Here is an 18,585-nt window from a genome sequence, read left to right on the forward strand (position 1 = left end):
TATATTCACATGATAGAAAACACTTACCACAGCAATTAAATGTGTCCCCAAGTCATGAAGAGAAAGCTTCCACTTACCTAAAATAAAAAAAAAAAGGAAAATTAAAATATATCAGAAACTCTGTCTTACAGATCTGACATTTAGAGAAGGGCAAGAAATTTTTCTTCACCTATTTTGACTTTACCTTCTCCCCTCTCCCTCCCACAAAAGAAAAAGAACAACAACAACAAAAAAAAATGTAGGAGTCTCTGTGTCCTTTCACCCAAAAAGACAGCCTGGGGGGAAGGACTCAAAATAGGCCTTAGACAAATGCTCAAATTGGACAAAAAATTCATATGCATAATACATTTGACAAACAAGGATTTGGAACATAGAGTGGAAATCAGATACTGTTCCTAAGGTACCTCTTATTTCTACCACTATTACCAATACAGGATAGTTAGAAACCTAGAACAACAGGTAGCTTCTAACGAAGGCATATAAGGATTGAGTTACTACAGTGTAAATGGCAATCCTGGATAGAGTTATCAAAATGTTTAACTTGGGTGGCTGTCAGAATGATTGGATGGCATCTGATATAGGTAGGAATCTCACAATTCTTCTGCTGCTGTTCCTCTCTGTGCAGGGCTGCACAGCAAGCTCTGCTTCCTCCCTCCATGTCACCCCACTGTTATGTCACCTAATGTGCTCTTAGAAAAATCCCATATTTCACTTTTCATTATAATGAGAAAATTAACAAAAAACAAAAATCAAAAGCATCTACTTTCTGCACACTTTAGTTCTAGTAGTTAACTACAAAGCTTTTTAAGACTCTGCCCTCCCTCCAAACGATGACACACTGCAAGTGTTCTATTACTGCATATATTAACATACAGCCTGTACTTTATGAGGCCTTGTGTCATCCTTCTATTCATGATTCTATTATTTTAAAAAATCCCACAAAAGAAACCCACAGCACATAGGTACTAAAGGTGCTACCATCAAATTCACTAATATGAACAGTTACTGCTGTATCCTGAAGAGAGAAGCTGTGCTGCAAGATAAGCCCCTGGCGTGAATGGCTTTCTACCAAGTTTTCAGACTTCAGTCTCAGAGGAAGATAAGGACACCTTGAAATCCCGGATCAGAAAAACTTGTCTGTAAAAGTTAACCTTGCCTCTCAGTCACTTCAGCTTCAAGTCTACATCCTTCATAAAACTGGGATTATAGAAAAATGAAAGCTTAGCATCCTATGCAATTAAGGCTATCTTTTATTTGATTCTAGTTAAAAAAGAAAGCTAAATCACAGAAAATTATGGCTATTGCACACATACTGTATTACAGTCCAGAACAAAAACAGTGCACACAATAAACATGAAAGTTCTTCCTGTCTTAAAATTGTTTCTGTACTACTGCCTGTAATGCAGCTAAACCTGTCAGCATCTACATAAATTTTATTTTAAATGAAATCTGAAGTATCCTCAAGTCTGACTATTCCTATTCTGCCATTTCAACCCTGACCGGTCTAGGTATTGACACACAGGACACTGCCTTGCTGCTAAGCACTGCACATATGGGAAACACAATATTTTTCTTTCTAGCAAGTTCACTCAAGAATATCTATAAACTTAGTCTGTATTGCAACCAATCATTTTTATTCTCCTTCATTAGACTGAGTTTAAAGGGATTTGTTTCTGCACCAACTGTGGTGAACTCACAAAAAATGCCTGTAAGATGGAGATAAGCTATGGCCACAGTTGCTGCTCTATTAGTTTGCTTGCATCATGGATGTTTTTGTGATTATAGTTACTCCACGATTTAACGGTAGGAGGCTAATGGAAATGTTACTCACTACAGCAGCAAGCTAAATCAGTTGGGGAAAGGAAAAGAAATGTGTTTACACTTGAATATGTCACATAAAACAGTGGGAAGCTCCCACCCCTGACACCAGAACTGGCATGCTCATTCAAGGACTCATCTAGATTATTATGCCCCTTCACACCTCGAAACCTATTAAGTTACAATTAGTTGCATTGATTTTATAGCAGATTTGTAAGTTCTGTAGTAGTTTATGGACTACAAAAGAAATTAACTATGCCTCTTCCAAAGAGAAGAATTATTGAGAAAGAGGCATTGGCATGAGTTGCTGAACACATCACCAACAGTCTGGATTTTCTGCTGTAAATTCTACATTAATTACAGCAGAACTGATAGGTAGATTCTATCTGTCCCACCAAGTGTTTCTTCACTGGCTCCTGATAGTTATCCATGAGCAGGAAATGTAATCAGCCAGATAATGTCAACTCAGCCTCTGATGCCTTGTTAAGGTAGATTTAAAATAATGTAGTTATTGCATAACCAAAAAACCCCAAACCAACCAGAAGTCAAAAAAAGAGAATATGAAAAGAAATGCTGCATAAAATACAATTTCATCATATTTTGAGACGTATATCAGTTGTGGTGCCAAAAAATTGACAAAGCCCCAGTGCTTGAAAATGGACTGCTTCTAGAACATACAGAGTATAAACCACAAGAACATGTTTTCTAGACCAGTGCTTGTCACTTACTATTTTAAAAAAATACTTTGTAAAGTTGAGGGGCGGGGGGTTGTGTCTGTATTATTTTAATAAAGTATTAGCTGTTTTATAAAATAGGCTTGTGCATTTGAATTTTGGCCTATTTTTGCAATTCTTTCATACAAATATGAAAGAATTTACTTCTAATAAAAATCACCTAATTCTTCTGCTTTGCTCAGTACTTTACTCACTGACACTGTGAACAGAATTAATGTCAATGTTGCGTGAATCCCTTTCAATATGAAGTTGGTTACTACAGAAAACACTAAATTCCTGATTCAGAGAACTATGGTACAGAAATACAGTACTAGCACTAATCATAAAATCCCTGCCAAACATTGTCCATCTTTGAGAAATCTTTAATTTCTATGTGTATCTTCTTTAAAATTGAAATTCTCCTATTTACTGACAGCCTCTCAGTAAGTTACTGAGCATAACTTTGTAAACACCCTGCATCTGCCATCTTGGCACCTATTAATACATATAAACCCAAAAATAAATACTGAGCAGATAAAACTTGCATACATGGATATATGTCACAGTAAAAGAATTCGTTGTGCAATGTAGGTGCCAAAATTTTTATCTCTGTGCAGCACCTGCTCAGGGACAGTTAGACATATCTTTGTGAAATTGTATGTTAACCCAAGTTTTATTTATTGCAGCCCAACAAAATCCTGACAGAATTGTTAAATTGTAAGTGGTTAGTTATACACTGTTCAGTCACAGAAGAATCTGCGTGGTGCACAAACTCTGATGAACTCTGAACACTTCTAAGAGGATATACATACCCCCCCACCCCCCAACCACACACACATACATACACATTCCAAGGTAGTTCTTCAACTGGAGGCACTGAAGTTATTCACATGAAGTCAAATGAGACCAAACAAACCAGCCAATCTACAGTCAATGACATTAGATCTCCACATAGCATTCATCAAGATCTGGACTACTAGATGAGGCAGTGGCTTTTGGGGAGTAGGAAAAATAGGGAATGGCATGCCATAATTCTCACAGAAACAGTATTGACTATAAGCTGCGTGGGCAGCCTACACAACTGCACTATAATGTATGAGCCTCTGACTTTGCAATGTTCTTTTAAAAAGATTTCCTAAAGCTTTAGAGGCAGGGATGAATTTTTGTTAAAATGTAGCAATGCATTAGCCCACTGGGGCTTTAGAAATACTGTATAGTGCAAATAGTGAACAAACCACTGTCTTTCCAATTATCTCAACATTCCTTACAGCTAATTATCACCAGAAGTCTTTTGAGTAAAACTGAGGGCTGCTTGAAGGTGAGAAAACAAAGGTCCTAGCGATGCAAAATAATTTTTCATAAAATATTTGGGAGCTTACCAATTAGCAATTTAACCCAGATCATGACACTCACTCTTGTTTCAAATGCAGTCCCACCTGTCCCCATATGCCTTCCTTTAGCATATTTTTACCATAAGGATGTGAACAAACTAATAAAATGAACATGATAGAATGTTGGAAAAAAGAGATCCTAGCTTTTAATAAGACATGTCAATGTGTTAGATAGAAGACCCGAATTTGTACAATGCCAAGAGTGGGAAGAAAAATCAAAGAAAATGTTACAAAAACGGAAAATCAACATCTAACTGGACATCAGATACTATATCCAATTGATGAAGCTGTCAATTTTAACACAGGTGTTCTTTTGACATACACTAACAGCTACAGACTGAGTGCATTTATAGGGAGTTTGTAAATGTCTTTCATTGAAAGCATTTTCCATTTTCTCTAATTTTTATTAGAGGCATTGCCTAGGAGATTTATCTGAACAGTTTAGGCACAGTCACTCAGTTACCCCAAATTTACATTCCATGTGCTACCAGATAATTTCAGGCACTTGCAGTATACCAGCCTTGTAAACCCTCATACTATATTTTGTGTCTGAAATTGGTGAAGTGTAACACTATTTGACTGTCTCATTTCTTAGCAGCACACAGCCCTGCTTTCCTCTATTATGGCCTGTTGTCATGCTCCCACCTATCTGCATAACAAATGAGCCCTCAGTGTTTACTTTGATCAAAATTCATAGCTACAGCTAACTGTTGTGGTTCTGCACTCATATACAGGAGTAAAACAGGCTGTGGGGGTGATTAGCGATCAGCTGGGCTATACTCTGCTACTAAAAAATGTTGCTACTGACAGTCACAGTTCATTTATTCCTCATTGTGATAGATGCAAAGAAAGTCATGAAGAGAAGGTCATGAGCCACTTAGACATGCTTAGACCATTAAAATGGGCAGTGTGAACCTCTATAGGTAAGTCACAATGAAACACAGTAGACAAGAAGTATCACAAAACACTAGGTTTACTGTGTGCTAAAACATTACCATATGTCAAAGCCATCACACTGAAGACAGAGTCACTCACTAGGCTCACTAGTCACTCCAGACTCACTAGAGCAGGACAGAGATAAACACAGAGCCAAGGTGTGTGGTCTGTACAGAGGCACTAGAAGTGACCTAACAGCTATAATGTATCCAGAAACCAAGGCAGTGGAAGTTTCCTTGGCAGGCGAGCTCAAATACAGGCTCTCTGCTGTTGCGATTTGTCCTCACCACTGCTTAAAATTCTGACCATCCTAAGAAATTTCATCCATTGCTGTTAAAGGACACATCCCCTTACTGTTCATATAGGTCATACAGTTTAATTAAATATTTGCACTGGTTTTCACTGGGATAGAATTAATTTTCTTCATATTATCTAGTATGGGGCTATCTAGTATGGGGCTATATTTTGGATTTGTGCTGGAACAGTGTTGATAACACAGGGATGTTTCTGCTATTGCTAAGCATCACGGCCTTCTCTGTCTCTCAGCCTACCCCACCAGGAAGGAGCCTGGGGGTGTACAAAAATCTGTGAGGGAACACAGCCAGCACAGCTCACTCCATATGACCCAAGACATACCCCACAGCATACGGCATCATGCTCAGTGTATATAAGTGGTGGAAGAAGAAGGAAGGGGAGGACATTTGGAGTGATAGTATTTGTCTTTCCAAGTCACCGTTACACGTGATGGAGTCCTGCTTTCCTGGGGATGGCAAAACACTTTCCTGCTTGTGGGAATTGGGAATGAATTCCTTGGTTTGCTCTGCTTGTGTGAGCGACTTTTGCTTTAATAATTAAACTGTCTTTATCTGTACCCACAAGTTTTCTTTGGATTCCCTCCCCATGCTGCTGTGAGGAGTGAGCAAATGGCTGTGTAACACTGAGCTGCTGGCTGGTGTTAAAGCACAACATTGTCCTAATTAAAAACTCAGTCATCATAGTCCTCCAAGGGAAAACAGAGCTACCCTGTGCTCAGCAAGGCATCTAGGAGTGATGAAGGGTGTTGCACAAACAGACAAGAAAGGGGATGAGAGGACTGCATCTCAGAAATATGATATATTTCCAGGATGTGTTTGCTTTGGAGGGAAGAACAAACTACAGAGCTTTAGGAAGGAAGGAACACAAGTGCTCCTTGCATATTCTAAGTATTCCCTGCATCTACATAAGCACAGAAAATTCAAGAATGTCAGCAGTTACATAATCAAGAAAGGTCAACCTCCAGGAGAAAAAACACATCACACTGTAGTGAGCAGAAGGAAAGCGCTGGAAGGCAGGATCAGCAGAAGAGTTTTCAGGGCAAGGAGATATTTACATGCATCACATCAGGCTGTGATTTTATCTGTGAAATGGCTGATAGCCATGGCAGCAGTGACCACACAGGGCTATCTGTTCAGCTCTGCGTGAGCCCAGATGTAGCAGCTCTGCCCAAAGGGAACAGACCAATTTATGGAACAGATTCTTAATGTGTATTTAAGAAGGGTCATATACTGATCTTCACTGTAAATATCACACACATCAATTAAATGGTTTCTTGAGATAGGCCTGTAATTAAGAGAATGAAAAAGAAGGAAGAGCTGAATTTGACACTAAGAAAACCTAAGATTATCAAGTTGCTGAGAACTGTGGAAAAACAAAGAAACAAAAGACCCCCAAACCCACCCCTAAGAAGCTATCACAAATTTCCTTTCCCTACAGCTCAAGTCTGTTACCTCTGCCACCTGTCCAATATAAAACTACAGACCAGCTTATTGATTCCATCAGCCCTACTCTTGGAAAAATAAATGTAAGGCATCTATAAGAAATTAGAAATTACATCAACTCTTAGAGGTATTGAAGCTCCCTTCTTTCATCTAGCTTCTGTATAGTACTAATATGCTCCAGACACTGTTACATGAATGCAAAATGCAGCTTGTGGAATGATAAAGAGCAGATGTCCACAAAAGAAAACCTGCACAAATTTAAGACTTTATTGTCAGTAAGCTCCACTGAAATTATCATCTGTAAATATTAAAAGCATTATATATACATTGAAACTTGCTATTTAATAAATTCATTGGTACACACAATTATATATATACAGATACAAACCCACATTATTTCATTTCCTCACTTTGATTTTTTCCAAGAATTATATTAAATTTCTACAGATTTTAACTAAATCTACTTTCATGAAAGAGTGAAAATACTGAAAATGAAGACCACACAATGTAGATGTCCCACTCTTATATTATTACCCTATATTTCTGAATATCCACAGTTGCAAATGCTGTTTCCTTCTCAAGCATTCTAGATTAAATAAATGAAGACACATGAGTCCTCTATGTCAAAATGCAGAGTTGAGATAAACAGCTTTGCACTGAAGATTTTTAAAGCCATAAATTTGGAATAAAGGAAAGGAATATACAGGGATTCATTATACTTTTTACCCCATAAACTTCAGTTTAGAGAAAACTAAACACATAAAACAAGATTACAATTTTATAACTATCATATACTATAAATTAAATCCTTGGAACTCCTGTTTTTTCTTATTCTGTTACCTGATGCCTGTAGACTGCAATACTCAGTATCTGAAGTGTACAAGTTCTCTGTCAATATAGTAGCAGAGTATTATGCAAGTGCTATTTCCAAATGCATATGTTTTGAGTCCACCCCTATGCTGGTAAATACTTCACAGTAAACCTCCTAATTAAACTATTCTTTTACAGCTGACAAAGATTTTAACCCACCACTTACTACCTATGCACCTGGAGTATCACTTTGGAGATGGTATCAAGTACCTTGGTAGCAGGAATAAAAAGAAGTAACCAAGTAACTTGGGTATGTACAAATAGTGAGGGTTACAGACAAAAAAACAGGGAAACGAGAATGAGGCTGATAAAATGCTGGGTAAGAGAACAAGAAAAAACTTTTAAACCCTTACTACACCTCCACCACTCATAATTAACTCAAAGATGAAGAAAGCCACTATTCAGCAGCATACTCAATGATCAGCATGCTTTAGGAATTTAGTGTTCATTCAGCATGATTTTGGTTTTCTGTTTCCTGTCTGTGAGCCAGAACTCTCTATAAAAGAAATAGTTGGGTTTGTGCTGCAATTTATTTGTTAATGACAGCAAGGTTTGCCTAAGGAAACACAAGAGCATCCATGTGGTATTGCAACCATATTTCACATTGAAGAACCTCCAAACATCAAAGCAGAAGTCCCAATGCCAACCAAAAAATTGTATTTAGATACCTCAGTGCACAGGCAACACTTTTTCTACTACAATACCTGGAGCTTTACATCATAGTATGCTAGTAGCTGATACATGTAAAGATTTTGGGTTTATATGCTACCTTACAAATGCGTCTTAAGAATTTAAAAAAACAACCAACCAACCAACCAACCAACCAACCAACCAACCAACCGTTTGTACAATGAAAAATTATATTAAATAAGCAATATAGCTTACAAAATATATTACTGTTCTATATAAATAAGTAAAATTTGCTTTGTCATTAAAGTCCTAAGTAGTCTTTGAGATCTCAGCCTATCTGTATTTTTGAAATGCCAAGGCAATGAAATACACGTTCTGTGCTGCACAGGAAGATGCTGTGAGCTAATATCAGCCCACCACTCAAAAAGCAATTTACACCAGGAACTCACTATAGGCTTCCAACACGCCAGTCACTTGATGCCCAATTTAAGGTATCTGCTTGGAGTAAGGTGACATGGAATAAAGTTTATTGTCTTCACTCAAGGAACTTCAAAACAAAAAGGTGGCAAGTAAGTTTCCAAAAGGCCATAGAAAAGTGAGAAGAGTACTACAAATCCCCCAAATCCTCATGGTGCAAAATTCTACACCAAAGGCTGCATCAAGGAGTCATGATTTCAGGGCTGTGAACAAACTGGGAAACAGAACTCTTTTGATGGGTATTAGGAGGTACTGGAACAACAAAATGAGGTATCAGCTTATATCAAAAGATATAATTTCCCACATAAATAGGCTTATAAAAGCTGTTATTTAAATAAATGAATATAAGAAGAATTTTGTAGGGCATATCAGTGACAAGAAATAGATCTTTACAGGATAGCCTCTACAGGAGCATTTTCCAACTGAGATGCCCACTGTGATTCAAATATGAAATTCTCAACTTGCATTTAGAATTTCCTCATTGTTACTAAAGAAAACCTGCCAAATAAATCATCTCATCACAAGAACAAAAAGCCACATCTTCCTGAACTGTTTTTCTATAAACCAAGAGTCATAGTTTTATGAATTATCATAGAGCCCTATAAATTATACCAACATGAGAGTTTAAAATTGCAAAACAACCCAAGACTCGAATTGACAAGTCATATTAAAGTCTGAGTGGCAATATTCCTGAGGCATGATATAAAAATTGATAAACACTGCTGACTCATATAGTAGTAGCCAGTATCTTCAACAAAACCCACTGAAGCAGCAAATATAAGAATTTGTACTAGATGGTTAGACCCTATCTAGTCAAGGACATATTGGCGGCTGAGGGAAAATAAAGCAACCGTAAAGGTGACTGCATGCTTTGCATCTAAATTCTGATAGCCTGTCTAGCCCTAGTGACTCAGATTTTTTGCTTTTAAACAATTTGCTTTAATAATCTTCTAGAATCCATTTCAGCCATGTTAATGTGCAAGGAATTATCAGGAAAACAATAATAGCACACTTTACATATCCGCTCATTAAAATAAAACATTTAGGATGCTGAGTAGAGCAGAACACTCTAGAATGGTGCAGCACTTTGAAAAAGAGGGCAGCATTAACAAATGATTACTCTTCTGTAGTAATGAAACAAAATCAGTCTTTTAAAAAATATTTCATGACATATACACAAAAACACTGCTATATTGTTTCACTTTGATATTGACATAATGGGAATAGAAACGGGATTTATTTCAGAAATCTCATGTCAGACCTTCCATGAGGGGAAAATAAAATAAAAATATAATCATTAATATAATTCAACTGAAAGAGGTACTAGGAAGGAGAGGAGACAATAGGGAATCTCTTGTTATCTCTACCAGCTTTAAAGATAAATATTGATCATGAAAATTCTGATGGCAAAACCTCTAATGTGTCATTCATATACACCAAAATGCACTGTTTAGGTCCACTGTAACTAGACTTCCTTCAGAAACTCTAATTTAGAGCTTAAATTATTTTGCTTCATTGACATTGAAATGCTATCTCCAAGTATATGTTACTCAAGGCCTTATTTGAGGTTTTTGTCCTGCATTTTCCTATTTATATCTTTCCCCCTCCATTCTGAAACAGTGTCACTTCTAAAGGGTATTTTACAGAACTTTACTAGGTTACAAAATTACAGAGGTTAACATTTCCATTTCTTGTAGAAAATGTTGTTTGTATGCAATTTCTAGCATGCCTGTTGCAAATTGAACTCTTTCAACAATATTTCCCTTTCCTTACATGATTTGCAGTTGCTTAAGGAGCAATTCACTGTGTTCTTTGGTTTGATTCAATTGTTTGTGATATGTGGTATGTCCCAGTAGTGCTCCCTCCTGAGTTTTAGTAGCCAGCACATTGATATATCTGCATTCAAAAACCTATGCTTCCAAGTTATCAAAGCTTGTATTTACAACATCTGGTGTGCAGGGTGTAAATGATGCGTAAAACATTGGTTTTAAGGTCAGGAATAAATCTTTTACGTCAGGACTGCTCTATCTTTGTTTTCAAAAAGAAGAGGAAAGGGGCAAAGATTAAATCCATTTTTATTAACTTTTCAAGAATTGAAAGAATTTTGTTGGTTTATTTACTTTTGTTAAATCTTTTGTCCTTCAAGTAGAAGAATGGCAACTAAACTAGTACTAAGGTGATTTAACATTTTCAGAATGCTCTGACCCATTAAGTACAAATCATCTAGTTCTTACTTTCAAATGTGCCTTCACTTGCTTGATTCTTTTCTACATCAATAACCAGTGTACAGTCACGTTGTAATAGTCTTGCAATGAGCTTGATTTCCTGATGTATGCCGGGTTAAATCAATCATAAACTTTTCTCCAGCTCCTCAGTCCTCAGTGCACAGGTCATCAGATAAGATTTGTTCCTCCTCTTACTTTTTATCAGTTATTAGAGTCAAGCCTTGGGGTAAAATCATTCCCTTTATTTCCATTTGTGTAGCTTTATAGCATTGGTACACGTTTGAAGGGTATACAAAAAAGAACCCTGTCATGGTCTTCCCTCTTATTTTCTTGTTTATTGCTAAGAACATCTCTTTCATTGCTTTTAACAAACATGTGCTGGCCTCAAATTCTATTTTCATTTCTGTATTTCAGTCTGTGGTGCTGATATATGTCACTAGCACTGATGGGAATATACTTGTAAGTAACTAAAAAGACCATAGCAACCTACAGGCCTGAATAATCAGCTGTAGCATTTGCATTTAAGTATCTTTTAATACTGGATCCAAGATACAAAAACATGTATTCTAAAAAATTACTTTTTTTTTCCTGACTGCACAGTAAATAGATGAGATTGATGCTTATGAAAAAAAAATCAGTTAGTATTTTGACCTTGCTCCTGCTTTGTTGCTAATTATGATTAATTATTCTGAAAGGTGATTTTCTTTGAGAAATAATGCACATACACAATGCAGCATGACACAGCCCTTTCACAGGATCAGTAGCTGTCATATAATAAAGGAGGCTACTGCAGGTTACACTGTGCTTCCCACGGCTCACACTGACAAAACTACAAACTCAGGATTAGGAATAATATAATGGTACTATCACTTTTAATGTAAGTCAGAAGCCAAAGATCTAAACAATTGCATGATGCAAGGAAAGAATAATTTTTTTATCAGTAAAAATGTATTTGTGGATTTTCTTTCACACATGGATTTTTGATGTAACTCTTTAGCTTTCTTCGTATTTTGTTCTGTTCCATTGGTTCTATGGACATAAAGGAGTTTCAAAGCAGTTATGAACATCTCAACATTAGTTCAAAACAAGGACTTAGCTGAAAGGGTCTTTTTAACCAGGGCTTTTATAGGTGCATTAGTGTAATACAAATTACCAGTATGTTATTATCAAAGGTAATCTAACGAATATAATTTCAGGACATTTCTGTACACATCTGTGTAGAGTTTCTCTGAACACAGTGAACTGAATTAAATCCTGTAAGATGCATCCCTTGATAGCCTTGATCAAAGATTCCATCAGGCCATCAGAATCTACAAGCAGATGTGCTAATTTGCGGGCTATGCCTTCTCCAGTTCTATCTTGCATAGAGCTCTCAGTACTCAGCAGCCAAAAGAGAGGTTTTCAAAGTGTGAAGGGCTATTTTCACACAATAGCATGGAAGAACTAAAAAGAGTATACACAACCTACACTGATGTTGCTGACTTTAATTCCCCAGACTAGCTGACTGGGTACTGAAGAGTATCCGCAAGAGTAACATGAAATTTTCTTATGCCGACTTAAGGAACAAGAAATAATTACTTTGGTGGTCATAAAAGTGAACTAATAATGCAGAAGACTACTAAATCCTACGAGATCAGCCAGGCTGATGGGTTGAATAAATTAATAACATTAACTTCCTTTTCTCTCTCCCCAAGCATGTTTAGAGAGGAATCTCGTGTTCAAAAGCATTGTTACAGAATTTTGCAAGGGGAATAATAGAATCATAGAGTGATTTAGTTTGGAAGATACCTTTCCAAACCTCCTGCCACAGTCTTCCACTAGACTAGGCTTCTCAGAGCCCCATCCAACCTGGCCCTGAAATCTTCCAAAGATCAGGCATCCACAACTTCTCTGGGCAACCTGTTCCAGTGCCTCACCACTATCACAATAAAGAATTTCTTCTGAATATCTTACCTAAACCTATCCTCTTTCACTTTAAAGCCATCCTTCCTTGTCCTATCGCTACATGCCCTCGTGAAAAGTCACTCTCCAGTTTTCTTTTAAGCCCCCTTTAGGTGTGGGAAGGTTGATAAAAGGAGCAAAAAATTCAAGAGGAGGCAAATTTTTCTTTAACTCTTCACACAAATTTACCTAGGGAAAAATCAATGAGAGAATAGTGTGCAGAAAGGATATACCCAGCTATTGTATTGAATGCAGCATTCAACAGCAAGAAACCACCTTACTATGTAAATCCTTACAGCTACCTTTGTGGCTACTTATTTTTCAGCTGAATTTTGCACTCACCCTGCAGGTTTAAAAGCTTTTTAAAGTAAACCAAATTTGCAAAAATACCATCTATTGTGACATCCCTTTTCTTTTCCCTGGCAGGAAGGGTTCTGTTCATAGTTCTGTTCTGTATCTCTCTTTTTATCCAGATTTCCCTCTATGCTTTCTTCTGCCATGAAATCTTACATAAAGGTGCAAAACAATTGTCAGTGTATGAGACAATGAGAAGCTTTTCTAAGTTACAGAGTAGCCTTAAAAGTTGCAATTTCCCTTCCCTTTCAGAATGCCTACTGTCACAGTATGGTCAAACTGTTAGGTAGCTCCCTCTTTACACAGACTGTTCCCTCCACATTGACTTTCAGGACTACCTCACCAAGCAATGGCACTCAGATGCATGTGACTCCAAATTCCTGCCAGGCATTCATAACATCTTTAGGCATCCCATATATTTAGAAATCTTGTCCTAATTGCTAAAGCTAGTGTTTGAAATCGAATATGGATATGCTAAGTATCAGATGATCCTTAAAATACACAGTCTTTCTGGACATAAATTTCAATCAAATTAAGGTGACTTAAATTTCATCAAATGTAATCAACATCTGGTTTTCAGAAATTGTTTATAATTCAGCAGTTTCTTCTCAGTCAGTATGGCCAAACATCATGAACGCAGATTTGGGAAGGGCTCTCCCCACGTGCCCTTCCAGCCTGCGCAGTGGATGTTTTAGGTCAGGCACAGCATGCGCAGAACTGGCCCCACCGTTTAAGTCCTGAGGTACCAAGGTGCCACGGCAGAGTGAGCTTGGACAGTGACCGTGAAGTCCTCGGGACTGTCACAGCATCTGGTACTAACTGGGGCTGACCCTGCTGAGCATCTGAGATGTGACAGGATGGGATGGCAGGGAGGCATTGAACTGCCAGGGGATGGTCCCCACCGCGACTCGAACTCATGACCTTGTGATCCAGAGTCCGGAGTGCTCACCATTACACCACGGGACTGCCCTCAGAACAGTTTCTTCTACAACACACTTAAAAATATTATCCATTCTCATATACAAAAAAATAACTTCACTTATAGTATAGCAGCACTTCTAAAGCTACCAAATATGAAACCCACTGAAGGTTAAAGGTTTTGGAGACCAAGAACACATTTCTAGTTCTCTGAGCAAGTCTTAATTCTGATGATTATATTTACATTTTTTCCACTAAACTCCTCAACAATATGTAAAAATATGTAAACAGTTTAAGACTACCTTGCTTCATTGGCTAAATCTCTTTTCCCTAAGTGATAGCCATTTTTATTGTTACATTACGTTGATGAAGAACGCCACTTGCTTTGAAGGTACACCTGGACTGCCTAATTAGAGGATAAACAGATATTTGAATTTTAAACTTGATATACCTTTTTTCTAAAAATAGATTTATACACTTTTTACAGTACATGCAAAATAACACAGGGATGTTTGAAGACTTTGAACCACCTTTTAAAAAGTGTGATTCCCAACTGTTTAATCTGTGTAAGACAACACAGTTTTTCTTGGCATGTATTTCTTTGAAACTCTAAACAGTAGCATGAAAAAGGGGTTACAAGAAGCACAATTAGGAAAGCTGCTTTACATCTGCTGGACCACCACCCACAGCCACTTGGTCAGCATAGGAGTAAGGCTGCAAATTATATTCCACCAGAGACAACAGAAACCTTACTTCCATCTCTTTCTGTCCCCTTTTAGAGGAATTATCTCTTCACTCACATTTTCTTTCCAAGGTGACCAGATGCAATTTCAAGGGAATTCAATGAAAATTATTTACACTAACCAAAAAATCAGACAAAATTTGAAGAACTCCTGTTGAAAAACCACAAAAATTGCATAAAAATCAAACAACAACAATATTTCTACCAGCAGCAGCTCCCTTCTGCCACATGACTAGCAATAGAAGTCTCAGTAACCAATTAATACATATCTATACAGGATAGGAAAAGACAGAGATCACAAGAACCCTTCTTATTTTTATGACCTCTGTGCATTTACATTTTTAGTCATATCTTAATATTTATTTTCCATAAAATTTAATGCAGCTTTTTGAAAAATGAATCCAAAAGAGAGAGGGAAATATATGAGGAGCAATTCAATCAGAATAGAAAAAAAATAATCCTGCCTTAATGCATGTTATCACATCCCTGTGCACTAGTTAATAATTGAGCAGATTTTGCAATACTGAAAAAAATGTATTTATGTTACACCATTTGAGAGAATAAACTGCATTCCATATATTTTAAAGGCATGAATATTCAGATAACCAATTTAGACCACTTAAGATTTGTCAATTCCCCAGTTGTTGGCACTCATCTGCCATAAGAGGTCTCCTTACATAACCTCAGCTCAAGTATTAGAAAATGCAATTCCCCAAAGCATTAGTCACTTCCAAAAATTTAGGTCAGATAAAATTTCCATCCTTCAACATCAAAATGCTATTTCCCTGAAAACTCACAGGGATTGTATTCTATTTCCTTGAAAAGTTCTATTGAATACAACAGAAAGCAAAGTGTAATCATCAAACACTTACCAAGGCCTCGTGTCTGCACATCAGAGAAAAAGCTCAAAGACAGAAGTCTGGAAGGATGAGGCCTCTCAGGTGATGTGTGCGAAGTAAGGGAAAGTATTGCACTGATTTTCATCAAGTGGATTCCACAAGCACTTTCTTTAATTGCAGTACATCTCGTCTTTACTTACCACCTTATAAAAGCTATAGCAGATTTGATAGTTGCCTGAAGCATGATTTCTAAGAGAGTATTAGAAATGTATATGAATAAAACCAAAAATATCCCTCTCAGCTCTTATCCTTTATTTTATGAATTATACATACTATAAGCAAGTGATTCTTGTCTGTTAAAACTCTCTTCCAAAATAAGTGAAAATTAGATATGAGCATGGGGGAGGGAAATATAATTTTTATTATTATATTTTTAAATACAGAAGTAACAGATAAAAGTTCATATAACTCAGTGATAGGCAATATCACTGCCAGTTCCTGCTAGTAGTAATGTACACGTGGCAAATCACAACATTAGAGGGGAAAAAAAACCCACAAAAACTCCCTAGTAGACTGATAGTCATCTCCTTTTGGCAGGAAAGAAGCAATTGTCTGTAATCAACAATACAAATCAAAGTCATTACTAAAGTAAGAACACACACAATTTAAATAAATATGTTTTGTTAATGTTGAATGCTGATATGCAATCTTTAAACTTTTGTCACAAGGAATCATAAAGATACCTGTAGAAGAAATAAATATCACAGGAATTTTTAACTAGAAGATAGTTCTTTTGTTTATGCCAGTTGCAACTGTAAGTCTGAAGTTATAACAAAAAACTCTATAATTTTTTCAGCTGAGTCTTGTACTCTCATAATCTCACCTGGTATATTTTTAAATATGGATGCATTATCCATAAAGCAAACTTTAAACAAATCAACAAACAAAACTCCACCACTTAATTTCTGTAGCCTTCAACTTTATTTCTACCTCTATAGTGTAAAAAGTGCTAATTTTAAAAGGACTGCCTCCTTTTAAAAAAAATCTGTTCTTTCAGCAGCAGTTTGATAGTGCCCCTACTAAGAAATAAGATCCAGAAAAGGATTTTGAAAGTCTAGGTTTTAGTGCAGATTTTAGAATATTTTGTCAGGACCTCAACTGAGACTTTTGCCATCAGACAGAAATCTCACTACCTATGACTCTGTTCTAGCTTGAGAAAGATCAGCAGAGACTAGATGAAGGTTAGTTTGCCTAGTTATATAATTACTTAAGGGAAATTATACAACAAAGACAACTGAGAAAAATGGTCTACGAAAAATGTGAGTGAAAAGCCCAAATAATATTAGTTTTAAAGCCCCTCTCTGGAGATGCACTTACATAATCATAAAATGTAAAAATTGAAAAATTAATGTCAGTAGATCATTAAGTGAGTTTTAAAAAGCGTTTGCACACTAGAGATACTGAAGTATTTAACTGTGACTTTAGTACTTCTGTTGCAACAACCATGTAAGAAAGATGTGCTTCTTCTTATAGTTCATCACACACATAGAATTCAACTATGAAGCTTACAACTTCTCCTTCGAAACTTTAAAGGAGCCAGAAACACAACATTAAGAACCTTTTTTCTTTTCTTTTTTTTTCTTTTTTCTTTTTCTTTTTTAAGAACTACTGAGGAATCAAAAGGAAGTTTGTAGATTAATATGCCATAAGGAAAGGAATGTGCTTTCAAAAAAGTTATGCCTAAAATACAAACTACCAAATATATAGTATAAATGCATATATGTATGTATATATATTTATCTATCTGAAACAGAGTTGTGAGTCTGTAAGGAACTCCTAATGAAGTTCACATAACTATAAATGCATGTATGCATGTGTACATTATATATCTATTTTTACATATATATATATTTCTATAGATAGATATATATCTTAAATAGAACTGCGAGTCTGTGAGAAACTCCTGATGAAGTTCACAGTTTGAAAACTGATCTTTCTTTGTCTGGTAGCAGCACCCTTGCATATTATTTCCTGAACCTGATGATTTTTTATTCCTGTCCTTGTGCTACCTGAACTGAGGCATCTTATCAGTGGGTCACTAAATTCCAGCCTTGCTTTTAATTTCCACTTGTTCCAATCAGTTAACTGTGAGTAAAAAGAACAGCTTCTATTTAGTGTGGAGCTTTCATTTTCTGCCTCATTGAATCTTTATTTGCATAAAGTCAGAAACTCACCTAAATAACCAAATTATCCTAGCCTTTCATGGAATGACATATCTGAATAAATAAAGGGTAAATTAAGGTATTTTTCTACTCATTCTCCTTTTGTCTTTAAATTTTAAGGAGAAAACCAATTATCTTCTGAGTGTTGCATTTTTTTCCTCAGAGGTAAAATACACCGCTATCAGACTGCTCTTCCTTCACATAGTTCGCTGGCACTATATAGAAATTCTATATCCATATTTTGCAAGTTAAAAGCCACACTAAAATTTTCAAAATATGCCCTATGAGGTGACAAATACAATTAATAAGTACTGGTCCCTGTAGCTCCCACGTACTTTAGGACAGGACACTGCATACAAACATTAATAGCTTCTGTACAGTGGAATTACTTTGATGAAAACTTTTGTTTGCTGTTTTGCCTTTTTAAGGCATCAATAAAAGTGCAATAGTTTTTACTATAGAATTTGCACAAGATCAACTGTTTTTGGAATTAATACATACTTGAAGTAAGGAAATGTGTTAAAATTTAGTCAAGTTTCTGTCAAAACCTTCCTAAATTTTGTCTTTGTAATGGTACTATCTCTATTGATAACACCACATAAATGTAATGTTTTATGTGACAGCTAATCTGGTAAATTTTTCTTAAAATAAAAAAAAAGCCATCACACAAAAAGTTTTCTTCTAATTTTAAGATAGTGTGGCTAATCATACTGTATTGAAAACAATTTCCTTATGTAAACACAGTGAGACGT

The 18,585-nt window shown here is 36.3% G+C and overlaps 1 protein-coding gene across 3 annotated transcripts in view; it reads right to left on the bottom strand.

The window, feature by feature from the left end:
- The window catches only part of LOC139669006 (SAM and SH3 domain-containing protein 1-like), a 566,693-nt gene that overhangs the window by 307,282 nt on the left and 240,826 nt on the right, over positions 1–18,585 (bottom strand). The gene's annotated exons all lie outside the window — the stretch shown is intronic.

Source organism: Pithys albifrons, chromosome 2 (genome assembly GCF_047495875.1).
Source record: "Pithys albifrons albifrons isolate INPA30051 chromosome 2, PitAlb_v1, whole genome shotgun sequence".
NCBI classification, from domain to species: Eukaryota; Metazoa; Chordata; class Aves; order Passeriformes; family Thamnophilidae; genus Pithys; species Pithys albifrons.